Source organism: Chrysochloris asiatica, unplaced genomic scaffold (assembly GCF_000296735.1).
Source record: "Chrysochloris asiatica unplaced genomic scaffold, ChrAsi1.0 scaffold00546, whole genome shotgun sequence".
NCBI classification, from domain to species: Eukaryota; Metazoa; Chordata; class Mammalia; order Afrosoricida; family Chrysochloridae; genus Chrysochloris; species Chrysochloris asiatica.
The window spans coordinates 372,413-388,222 of NW_006409064.1; the positions used below are offsets into that span (position 1 = coordinate 372,413).

General features: G+C 37.9%; 2 pseudogenes; both read left to right on the forward strand.

Moving 5' to 3' along the window:
- Positions 1-4,570: 4,570 nt before the first annotated feature.
- On the forward strand, positions 4,571-5,496 carry LOC102824456 (annotated as a pseudogene).
- A 9,140-nt stretch (positions 5,497-14,636) lies between these two features.
- On the forward strand, positions 14,637-15,590 carry LOC102824842 (annotated as a pseudogene).
- Positions 15,591-15,810: the final 220 nt, after the last annotated feature.

Genomic DNA, 15,810 nt, shown 5'->3' on the forward strand with positions numbered 1-15,810 from the left:
GAGAGAAAAAGGAAGACCTCCAGAGAGGTGGATTGGCAAAGTGGCCGCATCAATGGGCTCAAGTGTGGCAACACTTGTGACGTTGGCCCAAGAACGGGCAGTATTTCGTTCTTTTGTGCAGAGGATAGTTATGAGTCAGTTCTGACTCGATGGCACCTAACAACAACAAACCAGCCCAGGGAGAGGCAGTCTTGCCCTTCAGGGACTAGCTTAGGTGTTCCCTTAATGGAAACTGAAGAGTAGGGTCACATGGTCTTAAGTCATACCTTGACCATCGTAAGTGTCAAAAGATGGCACAGGATACTCTCTGAGCTTACCACATTATTTGGAAATTATATAAGTAATTTGAAGAAACATTTATACTTCTAATTAAATTACCTGAGGAGCAGCTGGTTAGCCTGAACTGCCAACCTTCCATTTCAAACAGACCTTGCATTCCAGCGCATTAACCCATAGTGCCATACCAGAACTCCAGTATAGTATGCAAAAAGCTATTTTATACACTATTTTGTTGTTGTTGTTAAGTGTCATCAAGACGGTTCCTACTCATAGGATTGCAGAGGAGCAACTAGTGAGTCTGAATCATCAACCTTATAACTGGCAATCCAATGTTTATACTACAGCACCACAACACGACTCTTTTAAAGGGTTATGTTATAGTTCATTTCGAGGATTTTTGTTTTTGGTAAAAGCCGCCAAATTGTTTCTGACTCATAGGCCCCTTTAGAGGGTTTCTGAAGAGTTACTGGTGGGTTTGAACTGCAGACCTCGTGGTTCACAGTCCTGATCCTACAGCACCATGCCAGGAGTCCATAAGTAAGAGGATACAATGATATATATTTTATAACTTATTTGACTATAAAATTAAACCAAACCAGTTGCCATCCAGTCGATTCTAACTCACAGTACTGTATAGTGTTTTCAAGGCACTACACTTTAGTAGCTCACCAGACCTTTCTTACTAGGTCCTTCTCAGTAAGTTTGGAATGGCAACTGTTAGGGTAGTTGCACTCTTAACTGTTTTGCACTCAAGGACAAGTATTTTACTACACTGGGCACTACATAATCTTCACCACCATCCTGGATGAGAAGCTTGGGAAGTATTTACTTCTACCATATGTTCCAAGGATATAGCAATCCTACTCTATTGTTCAGCTGAATCTTGTCTAGAGGGTGTATAACAGCCTTAAACTATTACATAAAATCATCCTTAAATAAAACAACATTTACATTTAATATCTAATTGATGTGAAGTTTGATTTTTCTATTCATCTGGTGTGGATAAAGATGAGGTTTGCCGTTCCCATCAAGATTTACAATCTCAGACACCCTAGACAGTCTCACTGTGAGTCTGAAGCAACTTGGCGGCACACAACAAACACAATTTACATGTTCAGCATAAAATTAACAATTATTAATCTGATAATACAGGATCACAGTCATAAGTACATAAATTATTAATGATAATAATCTTCCTGTTCTGATGAATGAGATGTGAATAATTCCCACTACTTAATTCTCATCACCAATTCTCTTTACACTTGAAACCCAAGAGTATTTTCCAAGCATCCAAGATGAGAAAGCAAATCCATACCTCTGTTCTAGGAAATTTGATTAAGGAAACATAGTTGGTAATTGGGCCTGGTGGTGGTGTCCAAGAATTTGAAACTAAGGATCTAAGTAGTAAAATAGGAAGAGTAATTATTTTTTATTATTGGAATTCAAGATAGAAATCCCCCAATATTGCCCCATATATTAAGCATCTGGTTTATTAATACAATAATTCTTAGCACACAAGGGACCCCTCTCTCTCAGGATTTTCTTACATAGAGATCTGTAGCTCACAAAAACGGAGAAGAACTTCAGAAAGTGAAAAGAGGATTTTGAAGATAAAGAGTTTATGTTGCAATCCCAACATGAATTATCATTTCAATTGTTTTTCTATTTACAATCACTGGGAGCTGAAACTGAAAACTTTTCTTACTTGTGAATCTGAACATGATCGGGTAAAAATGAAATAGGAGACAGGCTGGGAACTGTCTCCTAGTGATTGATCTGCTCGGTTCCTAGCATTAAAGATCAATGCCCAAGCAGATGCTCTACTTAATGAGGGACTCCTTAGTGTGATTGTGGATTATGAAGGCACTTTACTTCCAATATTTTCATTATCAGTCTCAGTTCAAACTTCCTGTTTATTTGGACATTCTTCAAAGTAAATATGAAAATTGCAGTAAAAGAAATTATTTCTTTATTGCAGAGGAAATTGATGTCTTATATCACCATTAAAACTTACAAAAAGCTTTGTCTGCCCAATGGATTTTTTATATAATTTGTTTTGTGAGTCTGAGAATCAAAAATATTTGACATGTTATTTGCATTTTAAACATGAATTTTGTAAGTGAGCTTGTATTTCAGAAAGAAAAGTTTTTAAATACATAATATATATATGGAGTCCTGGTGTGGTGCTTTAGAATAAGCACTGGTCTGCTAACCAAAAAGTCAGTGGTTCTAATCCAACAGCTGGCCCTCAGAAACCCTGTATAGTGTTGCAATGAGGCAGAACTCATCCGGCAGCCCTTAACATCAACAACTCCAAAAATGATACTCTGAATGATTTAAAATCAGCCTTTTCATAGAGCTATAGTAGAAATTGGGCATTTTTTAAAACTGCTAACAGTTATAAATATAATAAGCACTAACTGAAAGGTTGGAGGTTTAAACCCACCATCCGCTCCTTGAAAACCATATATGATGGGGTCTTTATGAGTCTGAACACACTCAATGGCACTTAATTACAACATAGAGAGTTTAGAATATCAGTGGTTTCTTAGATACATTCCCTCCTTAATTCCCTTTTTTATTCTAGTCACTTCAAATCATTTTCTTCTTCTATCAGTAATAGCTCAAGCCTTGAATGATTCCCCTTTCATAGGAAACTCCCCAATGTCTGCATCTCTTCAGATTTTCTTACACTTCTTATTCTTACCTCAATGCTTCCCAATCCGATAAGGTACCTCAGAGCCTCACTTCTTTCTTCCCAATGAGCAAGAACTAATCCACTACACATGAAAAAGAAAGGAACAATAAGGAAGCTGTTTCATAAAGGTACATCTACTTTTGTTAATGTACATAAAAAAGATAATGTCAGGTATTTTTCATATAATGGAGGGAAGAAAGTTAAGAAGCTTCTCAGTTTCTCAATAAAAAGTCTGAACTTAGTCAAATACTAAACCTTATTTAATGAATTTATTAATTTACTAATAATTCCATAAGAGTTTACAATGCACTATTTACTATTTTCAATTCACTATTTACAATTACTATTATTTCTAATCTGCAAATTGAAATGAAAATTAATATATTTCTTTAGTAGGAAACAGGAATTGTATTTGATAGAAAGGGAAAAACAAGAAAACATGTCTGAATGAGAAACACTGAAATTTTCTAAGGACTTTGAAGAGAGCTGATGATGTAGCAGACAGATTTCTGAGGTGAAAAGAGCAGTGTGACTATAGTGTCAGATTAATGGAACTAGAGGTGAAAAAGTTGATTTTCACTTGAGATGAAATATTTCTTAAGATCCGAAGTAATGTTATTGCAGACAAAATAAAAAAAAGGACTTAAGAAAATTGAGCACAGGGGAAAAGAAAATTTCAAACAGCATGAAGCCATAGACACTTCAAGGAAAGTCAGTATTGGGTGGTACAAGGGCGAACACTTGAGCCTATTGGAGGAAGACTATTAATTACCCAGATAATCGGGATCTGATAAAGGAAAAAGATTACAGATCAAGTAGAAAAATAGAAGCCCTATACCATTACTAAAGAAGTAATCTGGGGATCCTATTTTGTAAATATAGTAAGGGTCCTATTATAGTAACAACCTAAACTGATCAGCTCTGGTAGCGTAGTGGTTATGAATCGGGCTGTGTACCTTAAGGTCAATAGTTCGAAACTACCAGCCGCTTCGCGGGAGAAGATGAGGCTTTCTACTCCTGTCAAGATTTACAGCCTTGGAAACCCTGTACAGGGTCGCTATGGGTCGGTATCGACTCCGCGGCACCTAACAATACAACACAAACTGATCAGAAGATACAAAAAAAAAAAAAAAACCTTTGCCATCGAGTGGATTCCAACTCAAGAAAATGCAAACATAACAGTGGTGAAAGTTTAAATAAATCTTTTCCTAATAATATCTGAGTAATAAGGAGCTCTGGTAGAATAGTGGTTACGAATCGAGCTGCAAACCGCAAGGTCAGCAGTCCGAAACTACCAGCTGTTCTGCGGGAGAAAGATAAGGCTTTCTGCTCCCATAAAGATTTACAGCCTCTGAAACCCTGTACAGGGTTGCTATGGGTCGGAACCGACTTGACAGCACTTAACAACAACATAGCCTACTTTACTAGCAATTTTAATAGTCTTAATATTTAACAGTTTTATAGCCCACATTCTGTGAAACTCTGAGGTAGGAATCATGTAGGACAATTAATTTCCTTAGAACATTTTTGTCTTGGCAACAAATTCTCATTAGTCATAATGTTGATATATGGTTTTGTCCTTGCTTTTATATGATGTTGAATCAAACCTCAGTCACTGAATTTATCCTCCTAGGAGTGACAGAAAACCAGGAGCTGTGGTCTCTTCTCTTTGTGGTTTTCTTCACCATCTATCTTGTCAATGTGGCTGGGAATGGAGCCATCCTGATGACTGTCATCTCTAATCCAAAATTCCATTCACCTATGTATTTCTTCCTGGGAAACCTATCGTGTTTGGACGTTTGCTACTCCACAGTGACACTGCCAAAGATGCTGGAAAATCTCTTCTCTACAAACAAAGCAATTTCTTTTCTGGCCTGCATAAGCCAGCTTCATTTCCTTCACTTCCTTGTCAGCACAGAGGCTGTGTTGTTGGAGGTAATGGCCTTTGATCGCTTTGTGTCTATCTGCAAACCACTTCGTTACACTGTAATCATGAATCATCAGCACTGTATACAGATGGCTAGCACAATCTGGGTCATTGGATTTTTCATTGCCTTGTTACAATCCATAATGGCTTCTTGCTTGAATTTCTGTAGCTCCAACCATATCCATCACTTCTCCTGTGATATTAAGCCATTGCTGAAGTTAGCTTGTGGGAACATTGAGCTCAACCGATGGCTCCTCAATACTGTCATCGGGACCATAGCCATGGGAGCTTTTCCCTCACACTTCTCTCCTATTTCTGTATTATCATGTACTTCTTCTTCAAGACATATTCTTGCAGCATGCTTCACAAAGCACTGTCCACATGTGCCTCACACTTCTCAGTAGTTATTCTTTCCTATGCTCCTGTCATCTTCACCTATACTCGTCCTGCCTCAGGCAGCTCCATGGACCAGGACTTAATTATTGCCATCCTGTACACTGTGGTCACTCCTGTACTCAATCCACTCATCTATACTTTGAGGAACAAGGAAGTGAAGAGGGCCTTGACCAGAGTGGTCAGAAGGAAGTTATAAATAAAGGGATCTAGAGAATTCTTCTAAGGTATAAATAAGCTGTCAATGAGAATGATGGGATTTGGTTTTATACTGTCTCTTAAATTGTTTAGAATATGTATAAAATTGGAAATGAAGGTTGAAACTGAATAAAAGAAATATAAATGGTAAAGTCCAGTGTACTAGGTAGTTGTTGTTGTTAAGTGCCATCAAGTCAATTTCGACTCATATTGACCCTGTATATGGTTTTTGAGGGCCAGCTGGTGGATTTCAACTGCCAATCTTTCTATTAAAAGTCCAGTAATTATCCTACAGTGTTACACCAGGAATCCTAGTAGTAGTAGGTCGGTAGTATAAAAGAAATGTGAATATGTTGGGCATCAACCATAGAACCTTCATGTTGGATTGCTTTGGGGGATATTAGTTGATATAATTGATTTGATACATATTTCACTATGTTCTTGTATAAAATCAAGTATATAAATATGCTGTTTTACCTCCATACTGGGTATAGAGATAATATTTAGGTTTGTTTATCTGTATGTTATCACATTTCAATGTCAGCAAAAATATACTATACTCTTATATTTTGCAGACTTTGTAGGATTATGATTGCTTTATCTGTGAACCAAATGCTACCTCACGTGAATTAAGAAAAATTCTTAAGTATGTCATGAATTTTTTTTATCTTCAAACAAGGAGGCAAATCAGTAATTAGCACAAATACATTATTTTTTTAAATCAGTAACAAAAAGAAATAAAATAGCCAAAGGTTCTTCCAAAGTACTGACAATATATTCAAGAAAAACAAGGGTGAATTATTTGGAACAATCAAATAAATTAGATAAAGAATTGGAGACAATAAAAACCCTGCAAATAGAAATCCAGATTTCTAAATAATTTCTAAATAAATACTAAGATTAAAAAAAAACAAAAACAATATATTGAAAGGGCAAAGGAGCAGATTTGAATCAATGGAAGCTCAGATTATTTAGCATGAAGATAAATCTCTCAGTATCAGTCAGCTAGAAGAGCAATTCCACCACCTGTCTGTCAGCTTGTTGTACTGTGGTGGCTTCTGAGTTGCTGTGATTCTGGAAGCTATACCACAGGTATTTTAAATAACACTAGAGTCACCCATGGTGGACAGGTTTCAGATAGTTTCCAGATGAAGACAGACTAGGAAGAAGGAGTGACGAACTATTTCTGAATATTTAGTCACTAAAAACCCTATGAATAGCAGAGAAACACTGTTAGATCTAGTGCTGGAAAACATGACCCTCAGGTTGGAAGGCACTCAAAATGTGACTGGGAAAGAGTTGCCTCCTCAAAGTAGAGTTGACCGTGATGACGCTACTGGAGTAAAGCCCGTGGGAGTAAAGCCCTCAGGACCTTCATTTGTTAATGGGACACAACTCAAAATAAAAAGAGAAATAGCTGTAAACATCCCTTCTTAATAGGAACATGGACTGTACGAAGGATAAATCTAGGAAAATTGGAAATTGTCAAAAATGAAATAGAATGCATAAACAGCAAGATTTGTCTAAAGTCATATGACACCAGTCCTAAGACATCTTCTAAAAGTAAACTAGAACAGAGGCAATATTGAATGTATATGAAGTGTGCACAGTTTGGGCTAGGTCAATACGTACACAAGAAAGTAGTTCCACTTTGGAAAGCATTATGACACCAATAGTTTTGTAATAATAATCATAAAATATGTGTGTGATTACATAGGGTAGATATGTAAACATATATGTAAGGAAAGATATACAGTGTAATTATGCACATATGTTACTGTTGTTGTTGTTGTTAAGTGCCGTTAAGTTGATTCTGAACCATAGTGATCCTGTATAGCGTTTCTGAGGAGCAGCTGGTCAGCTTGAACTACCCTCCTTGCAGTTCAAATGGCTTTGCAGTCTGCAAACTAACCAACAGAGCCACACCTTATGTTATATATATGCATGTGTGGACTATATATACAGTAATATACAGACATGCATTGCTGAACATCCACTATGTGTTCTGTGAAATAGGAAATCATGCAGTTTGGATGTTATGCGAACACTATTATGTCCAGGCAATCCCTGTACAATCTGCAGTTAAATCACTGGAAGTCTACTATATTAAAGCCTTATGGGAGCTTGCCAGGCAAATCCTGAGAGCTGTGTTCCCTGATTACAACAGTCTAGACTTGCCATGTGTGCACTGGTCCAGGCAGGGGCTGTGCCAACAACTGTATCGATACTTTGTGCACATCCAGGTGCAGGAGCATAGGGTGCCTGGTGGGTGAGACACACAGAAAAATGGCCTTGGGTACCTTGTATATGGTACCAGCAACAGGGCTGGCAGGTGTGACACTGGCTGCTGTTACCTGGTTGATGCAGTTGCTTACTAATCATGTTCAACTTCCTTAGCCCAAAGCCAAGAGCCAAGGAACACTCTTAGCCTCACTAGCACCACCATCACCCATGGAAAGAGAAGAGCACATTCAAGCAGAGGACTCTAGGTAAAGTTGAGTACCTCTGGGTTCTGATTAGAGATTTCAACTTCAATAGCGAGTGCATCAAATGCTAATTCTACAGATTTCTTTCACCAGTTTCTGGATTTCAGCTACAATTTCTTAATTCTTCCAATTGATGGTCTTCCCTCTCATGGTTTATATTTGAGTCCTGGTGTGGCGCTGTGGGTTAATTCACCAGACTGCAAAGCCATTTGAACTGCAAGGTCAGTGGTTCAAGCTCACCAGCTGCTCCTCAGAAACCCTATACAGGGTCGCTATGGGTCGGAATTGACTCAATGGTACCTAACAACAACAACAACCTTCATTAAAATGTTTGATCCATCTAAAAACTGTTGTTTCATATAGAGCAGGCTTCCTATAAAAATGATACAACACTTCAAGAATTTGAGAAGATGGGCATTTGAGTTGTGGTGTGGTGCTGTGGGTTAATGTGCAGGACTACAAAGTCAGTTTGAACCGCAAAGTCAGTGGTTCAAGATTACAAGCCACTCCTCAGAAACACTATACAGGATTGATGTGAGTCGGAACCGAATTGACAGCACTTAAGAACAACACGTGAATTTTATTGAAATTTACATGGAGAGTTCTAAGTCCACTTTGAGTCTTGACATAAATTCAGCTTCCCTTTGGGTTCTTCCAGGCCACTAATTACAAATATAGAAAGCTTTGTCCTCAGGCAGGGTATCTGTGAAAGTAGATTATGACACCCCTAGCCAGCTCAGGGAGGGGCAGTCTTGCCCTCCAGGGAAGAGCTCAGAGGTTTCACTAATGGAAACTGAGCTGCAGGGTCACATGGTCTTAAGTCATACCTTGACCATCATAAGGGTCAAAGGATGGCACAGGATATTCACTAACATCAGCAAATTATTTGGAAATTATTAAAGTAATTTAAAGAATCATTTATGCTCTAATTATATTACCTGAGGAGTGGCTGGTGAACTTCAACTGCTGACCTTTCTGTTCAAACCAACCTTGTAGTCCTGCACATTAGCCCATAATGCCACACCACAAGTTCATTATAGTGCCCAGGAAGCTATTTTATACAGAATTTTGTTGTTGTTATTGTTGTTGTTGTTGTTGTTAATTGCTGTCAAGTCTGTTCTCACTCATAGCAACCCTGTTTAGCGTTGCCAAAGAGCAGCTAGTGAGTCTGAACCACCAACCTTATAGCTGGCAGTCCAATGCTTATCTTACAGCACCACACCAGGACACATGTGATAGTTCAATTAGACCATTTTTGTTGTTGATAAGTACCATCGAGTTGGTTCTGACTCATAGAGTCCCAGGACAGGGTTCCCAAGGAACTACTAGTGGGCTTGAACTGCTGACCTTGTGGTTCACAGTCCAGTGCTGATCCTACAACCCCACACCAGGAGTCCATAACTAAGGGGATACAATGATATATGTTAAATAAATTATTTGACAATAAAACTAAACCAAACCAGTTGCCATCCCATGGATTCCACTGAAGGTACTCTACTCTAGAGTGTTTTCAAGGCTCTGAACAGTCAGGAATAGCTCACCAGGCCTTTCTTCCTAGGGCCTTCTCAGTAGGTTTGGACTGACAACTGTTAGGGTAGTTGGGCTCTTAACTGTCTGTGCCATTCAGGGACAAGTAGTTTACTAAACTGGGTGTTACATACACTTCATGGCCACCCCTGGATAAGAACCTTGCGAAGTATTTAATTCAACCATGTGGTCTAAGGACATAGCAATCCTAATCTGAATTGTTAAGCTAAAACTTGTCTAGATGGTGTATTAGAGTCTACAACTATCACATCATGTCATCCTTAAACTAAACAGCATTTCCATTTAATGTCTAATTGATATGAAGTTTCATTTTTCTATTCAACTGATGTGGGATAAAGATGAGATTTTCTGTTCCCATCTATATTTATAGCCTAGGAAACTCTAGACAGGGTCACTGTGAGTCAGAAGCAACTTGACTGTACAAAACAACAGAAACAATTTATATATTCAGCATAAAATAAAAAAATATTAATTTGGCAATACATATCACAGTCAAAAGCACATAGACTATTGAGATGGTCATCTTTCTGCTCTGATTAATGGGGTGTGAATATTTCCCACTACTTAATTCTCATCGCCAATTTTCTTTACACTTGAAACCCAAAAGTATTTTCCAAGGCATCCAAGATGAGAAAGCAAATCCATACCTCTGTCCTAGGAAATTGTATTAAGGAAACATATTTAGCAATTGGGGCTGGTGGTGGTGTCCATGATTTTGAAATTAAAGCTGTAAGTAGTAAAATAGAAAGAGTACTGTTTTTTTTAATTGGAACTCAATAGAAATCCTCCAAGATTGCTCCCGTATGTTAAGCATCTGGTTTAGTCTTACAATAATTCTCAACACACAAGTGACTCTCTCTCTCAGGATTTTCATGCCTAGAGATCTGTAGCTCATAAAAACAGAGGCAGAACTTCAGAAAGTGAGAAAGAGGATTTTGAAGATAAAGAGTTTATATTGCAATCCCAACATGAATGATCATTTCAATTGTTTTTCTATTTACAATCACTGGGAGTTGACACTGAAAACTTTTCTTACTTGTCGATCCTAATATGATCAGGTAAGAAAATGAAATAGGAGACAGGCTGGGAAGTTGTCTATATTGCCTGTCAGTGATTGATCTGCTCGGTTCCCAGTATTAAAGATAAGTGTCCAAGCAAATGCTCTATTTAATGAGGGACTTCTTAGTGTGGTTGTGGCTTACAAAGGTCTTTTACTTCCAATTTTTCATTATCAGTCTCAGCTCAACATTCCTGATTCTTTCGACATTCTCCAAAACAAATAAAAATCTCTAAATATGAAAATTGCAGTAAAAGAAATTATTTCTTTATTGCAGAGGAAATTGATGTCTTATGTCATCTTTAAAACTTACAAAAAAATTTGTCCGCCCAATGGATTTTCGATATAATTTGTTTTGTGAGTCTGAGAATTTGACATGTCATTTGTATTTTAAACAGGAATTTTGTAAGTGTGTTTGTATTTTAGAAAGAAAATTCTTAAATACATAAAATATATATGGAGTACTGATGTGGCGCTTTAGGATAAAGCACTGAACTATTAAGCAAAAGGTCAGTGGTTCAAACACAACAGCTGCTCCTTAGGAACCAGATGTAGGGTCGCTATGAGTGAGAACCCACCCGAAAGCCCTTAACAACAGTGACATCCAAAAATGCTACTCTAAATTATTTTAAACCAGTCTTTTGATAGCACTGTAGTAGAAATTAGACAACTTTTCAAAATTGCTAACAGTTTATATATAATAAGCAATAACTGCAAGGTTAGAAATGCAAACTCACCAGCCACTCCTTGGAAACACTACATGGGGTCTCTGAGTCTGAACACACTTACCTGTACTTAATTACAACATAGAAACTCTAGAATACCAGGGGTTTCTGAGACATAGTCCCTCGTTCATTACATTTTTTCTCTAGTCACTTTTAATCATTTTTTTTCTTCTATTAGTAATATCCCAAGCCTTGAATGATTCCCCTCTTACAGGAAATACCCCAATGTCTGCATCTCTTCAGATTTCGTACACTTCTTAGTCTTTTCTCAGTGCTTCCAACCCCAATAAGATACCTCATATCCTCACTTCTTTCTTCCCAATGAGTAAGAGCTAATCCACTAAATCTGGAAATGAAAAGAACAAAAAGGAAGCTGTTTCATAAAAGCACATCGGCTTTCGTCAATGTTCCTAAATAGATAATGTCAGGTACTTTTCAAATAATGGAGTGAAGAAGGTTAAAAAACTTTACAGTCTTGCAGTAAAATGTCTGAACTTAATCAAAAACTAAACCATATTTAATGAATTGACTAATAATTCTTCAAGACTTTACCATTCACTGATGTAAATATGAATATTTCAAATGTGCAAATGAAATGAAAATTAATATATTCCTTTAGTAGGAAACAGGAATTGTATTTGATAGAAAGGTAAAACCAAGAAAACATGTTTTGAAAGAGAAGCACTAGAGTTTTCTAAGAACTTTGGAGAGCTCATGATGTAGCAGACAGACTTCTGAGGTGAAAAGGGCAGTGTGGCTGTCAGTGTCAGATTAATGGAACTAGAGGAAAAGAAGTTGATTTTCACTTGAGGTGGACTATTCCTTAATACCTGAAGTAATGTTATTGCAGACCAAATAAAAATAGGACTTAAGAAATTTGAACACAGGGGAAAAGAAGATTCAAAGCAGGATGAAGTAATAGAAACTTCAAGAAAAGCTCAGTATTGAGTGGTAAAGGGGGAAATACTAGAGCCTATTGGAGGAAGAACATTACTTATCAAGAGACTCAGAATTTGATAAAGGCAAAATATTCTTGATCAAGTAGAAAAATAGAAGACTTAAACCATTACTAAAGAGTCTGGTAGCATAGTGGTTATGAATCAGGCTGAGAACCGCAAAGTCAGCAGTTCGAAACTATCAGCGGTTCCACAGGAGAAAGATGAGACGGTTTTGTTCCTGTAAAGATTTACAGCCTAGGAAACCCTGTGCAGGGTCACTATGAGTCGGAGCTGACTCCACGGTACTTACCAACAACAACAATGTGGGGATCCTATTTTGTGAAAATATTAAGGCTCATGTTATAGTAATAACCTAAACTGATCAGTGGATACAAAACAAAACCCAATAAACCATTTGTCATCCAATGGACTTCAGCTCAAGAAAGTGCAGCAGTGGTGAAACTTTAAATACATCTTTTCCTAATAATATCTGATTAGTGTAGCCTAATTTACCAGCAAAGCTGTTAGTTTGAGGACTAAGGTATGCCTGTCTCAGTGTTCAATAGTCTCATATGCATGTGAAAGTTGGACAATGAATAAGGAAGACCATAGAAGTATTTATGCATTTGAACCATGGTGTTGGAAAAAAATATGGATAGTACCATAGACTGCTAGAAGAACAAACAAACCTGTGTTGGCAGAATTACAACCAGAATGTTCCTTATTAGCCAAGATAGCCAGAGTTTGTTGCTCATACTTTGGACATGTTATCTGGAAGGAGCATTCCCTGGAGAAGGACATCATGCTTAGTAAAGTTGAAGGTCAGCAAAAAAGAGGGAGACTTCCAACAATATGGATTGGCACAGTGGCAGCAAAAATAGGTTCAAACATAGCAACAAATGTGAGGTTCACACAGAATCCAGCAGTGTTTCCTTCTGTTGTGCGTAGGATTGCTAAGGCAGACCCAACTTGACGGCTCCTAACGATATCAACAACAACTTTTCTATCCCAGCAAAGACTGTGGTAAGCTTTCATGGATACACTTCCAAATAGGATCAAACCCCATGTACATTCTAAGATGAACAAATGCATTTACTACTATTTTAAAGGACTGTTTTTGTTGTTTCTTTAAAGACTTGTGGTTGTAATGAGTTCATTTCTGTCTATTTTACTAAGTAAAAACTCTTTCAGGTGGCTGCCCTTTAGGTTTAGAGATATAAATGTGGTCAAGTAAAGTGATGTCACGCTTCTGATGTAGAGCAACCCTGTATTGAGTCTCTGATGAATAACTGGTGGCTTTAAACAACTGACCTTGTGGTTAGCAGTACAGTGCTTATACTACAGTGATACATGCAGAATCCTTTAAAAAGATGTTGTTGTTGTTAGGTGTCATTGAGTCGGTACCGACTCATAGTGACCCTATGCACAACAGAATAAAACACTGCCCAGCCCTACACAAACCTCACAGTCATTGCTATGATTGAGCCTATTGATGCTGTCACTGTGCCAATCCATCTTGCTGTGTGTCTTCCTCTTTTTTTCAGACCCTCCAATTTACCAAACATGATATCCTTCTCCAGGGACTGGTCCCTCCTAACGATATGTCCTAAGTATGAGAGACAAAGTCTGGCTATTCTAGCTTCCAAAGAGCACTCTGGCTATACTTCTTCCAACATAGATCTATTCGTTCTTTGGGCAGATAATGATACTTTCAGTATCTCCTCTAACACCATAAACCAAATGCATCAATTTTTCTAAGGTCTTCCTTATTCACTATCCAATTTTCACATGTGTCTGGGGTCATTAACATTACCCTAGCTTGGGTCAGATGCACCTTAGTCCAAAAAGCGACATCTTTGCTCTTCAAAATTTTTATAAGGTCTTGCGTAGCAATTTTGCCCAACACATCATTTGATTTCTTGACTGCAGCTTACATGAGTGTTGAGGGTTGATCCAAGAAAAATGAAGTCTTTGACAACTTCAATCTTTTCTCCATTTATATGGATGTCGTTTATTGGCCTAGCGGTGAGGATTTTTGTTTTCTTTGCTTCGAGGTGCAAGTCATATTGAATACTGCAGTTTTTGATCATCATCAGTAAGTATTTTAAGTCTTCTTTTCTTTCAACAAGCCAGGTTGTAACATGCTCTGTATCTCCTAGAGAAAAGAAACACTATTAATGGACCTAAATTAAAAGATTTTTAAGATTGACTAAGTCATAGTCCATAACAGCCTTAATATCTAGCATTCTTATTAGCCAGCATTCTGTAAAACTCTGAGGTAGGGATAATGTAAACAATTATGTGCTCCCTCAGAATATTTTTGTCTTGGCAGCAAATTCTCATTGAAAATAATGGTTGATATATGATTTTGTCTTTGCTTTTAAGTGATGCTGAATCAAACCTCAGTCCCTGAATTTATCCTTCTGGGAGTGACAGAAAACCAGGAACTGTGGCCTCTTCTCTTTGTGGTTTTCTTCACCATCTATCTTGTCAATGTGGCTGGGAATGGAGCTATCCTGATGATTGTCATCTCTGATCCAAAACTCCATTCACCTATGTATTTCTTCCTGGGAAACCTATCATGCCTAGATATGTGCTACTCCACAGTGACACTGCCAAAGATCCTGGAAAATCTCCTCTCTACAAACAAAGCAATTTCTTTTGTGGCCTGCATAAGCCAACTTCATTTCTTTCACTTCCTTGGCAGCACAGAGACCATGTTGTTGTCCGTGATGGCCGTTGACCGTTTTGTGGCTATCTGTAAACCACTTCGTTACACTGTTATCATGAATCATCAGACCTGTATACTGATGGCCAGCACAGTCTGGGTCATTGGATTTTTCTATGCCCTGATGCACTCCATAATGACTTCCAAATTGAACTTCTGTGGTTCCAACCATATCCATCACTTCTTGTGTGATATTAAGCCATTGCTGGAGTTGGCTTGTGGGAACACTGAGCTCAACCAGTGGCTCCTCAATACTGTCACAGGGACCATTGCTGTGGGCCCTTTCTTTCTCACACTTCTCTCCTATTTCTACATAATCACCTATCTTCTCTTCAAGACACGGTCTTGCAGAATGCTTCACAAAGCACTGTCCACATGTGCCTCCCACTTCATGGTGGTTATTCTTTTCTATGGTCCTGTTATCTTCACCTATACTCGTCCTGCCTCAGGCAGCTCCATGGACCAGGACCGAATCATTGCCATCATGTACACTGTGGTCACGCCTGTACTCAATCCACTCATTTATACTTTGAGGAACAAGGAAGTGAAGAGGGCCTTGACCAGAGTGGTCAGAAGGAAGTTGTAAATAAAGAAATTCAGAGAATTATTCTGATGTATAAATAAGTTGTCAGTGAGAAAGACTGGATTTGATTTGATACTGTTTCTTAAATTGTTTAGAATATGAATAAAGTTGGAAACAAAGGTGGAAACTTGAATAAAAGAAATATAAATGGTAAAGTGCATTGTAATATGTATTTGTTGTTGTTATGTGCCGTCAAGTGGATTATGACTCATATTGACTCTGTATAGAGTTTTCAAGGAACACCTGGTGC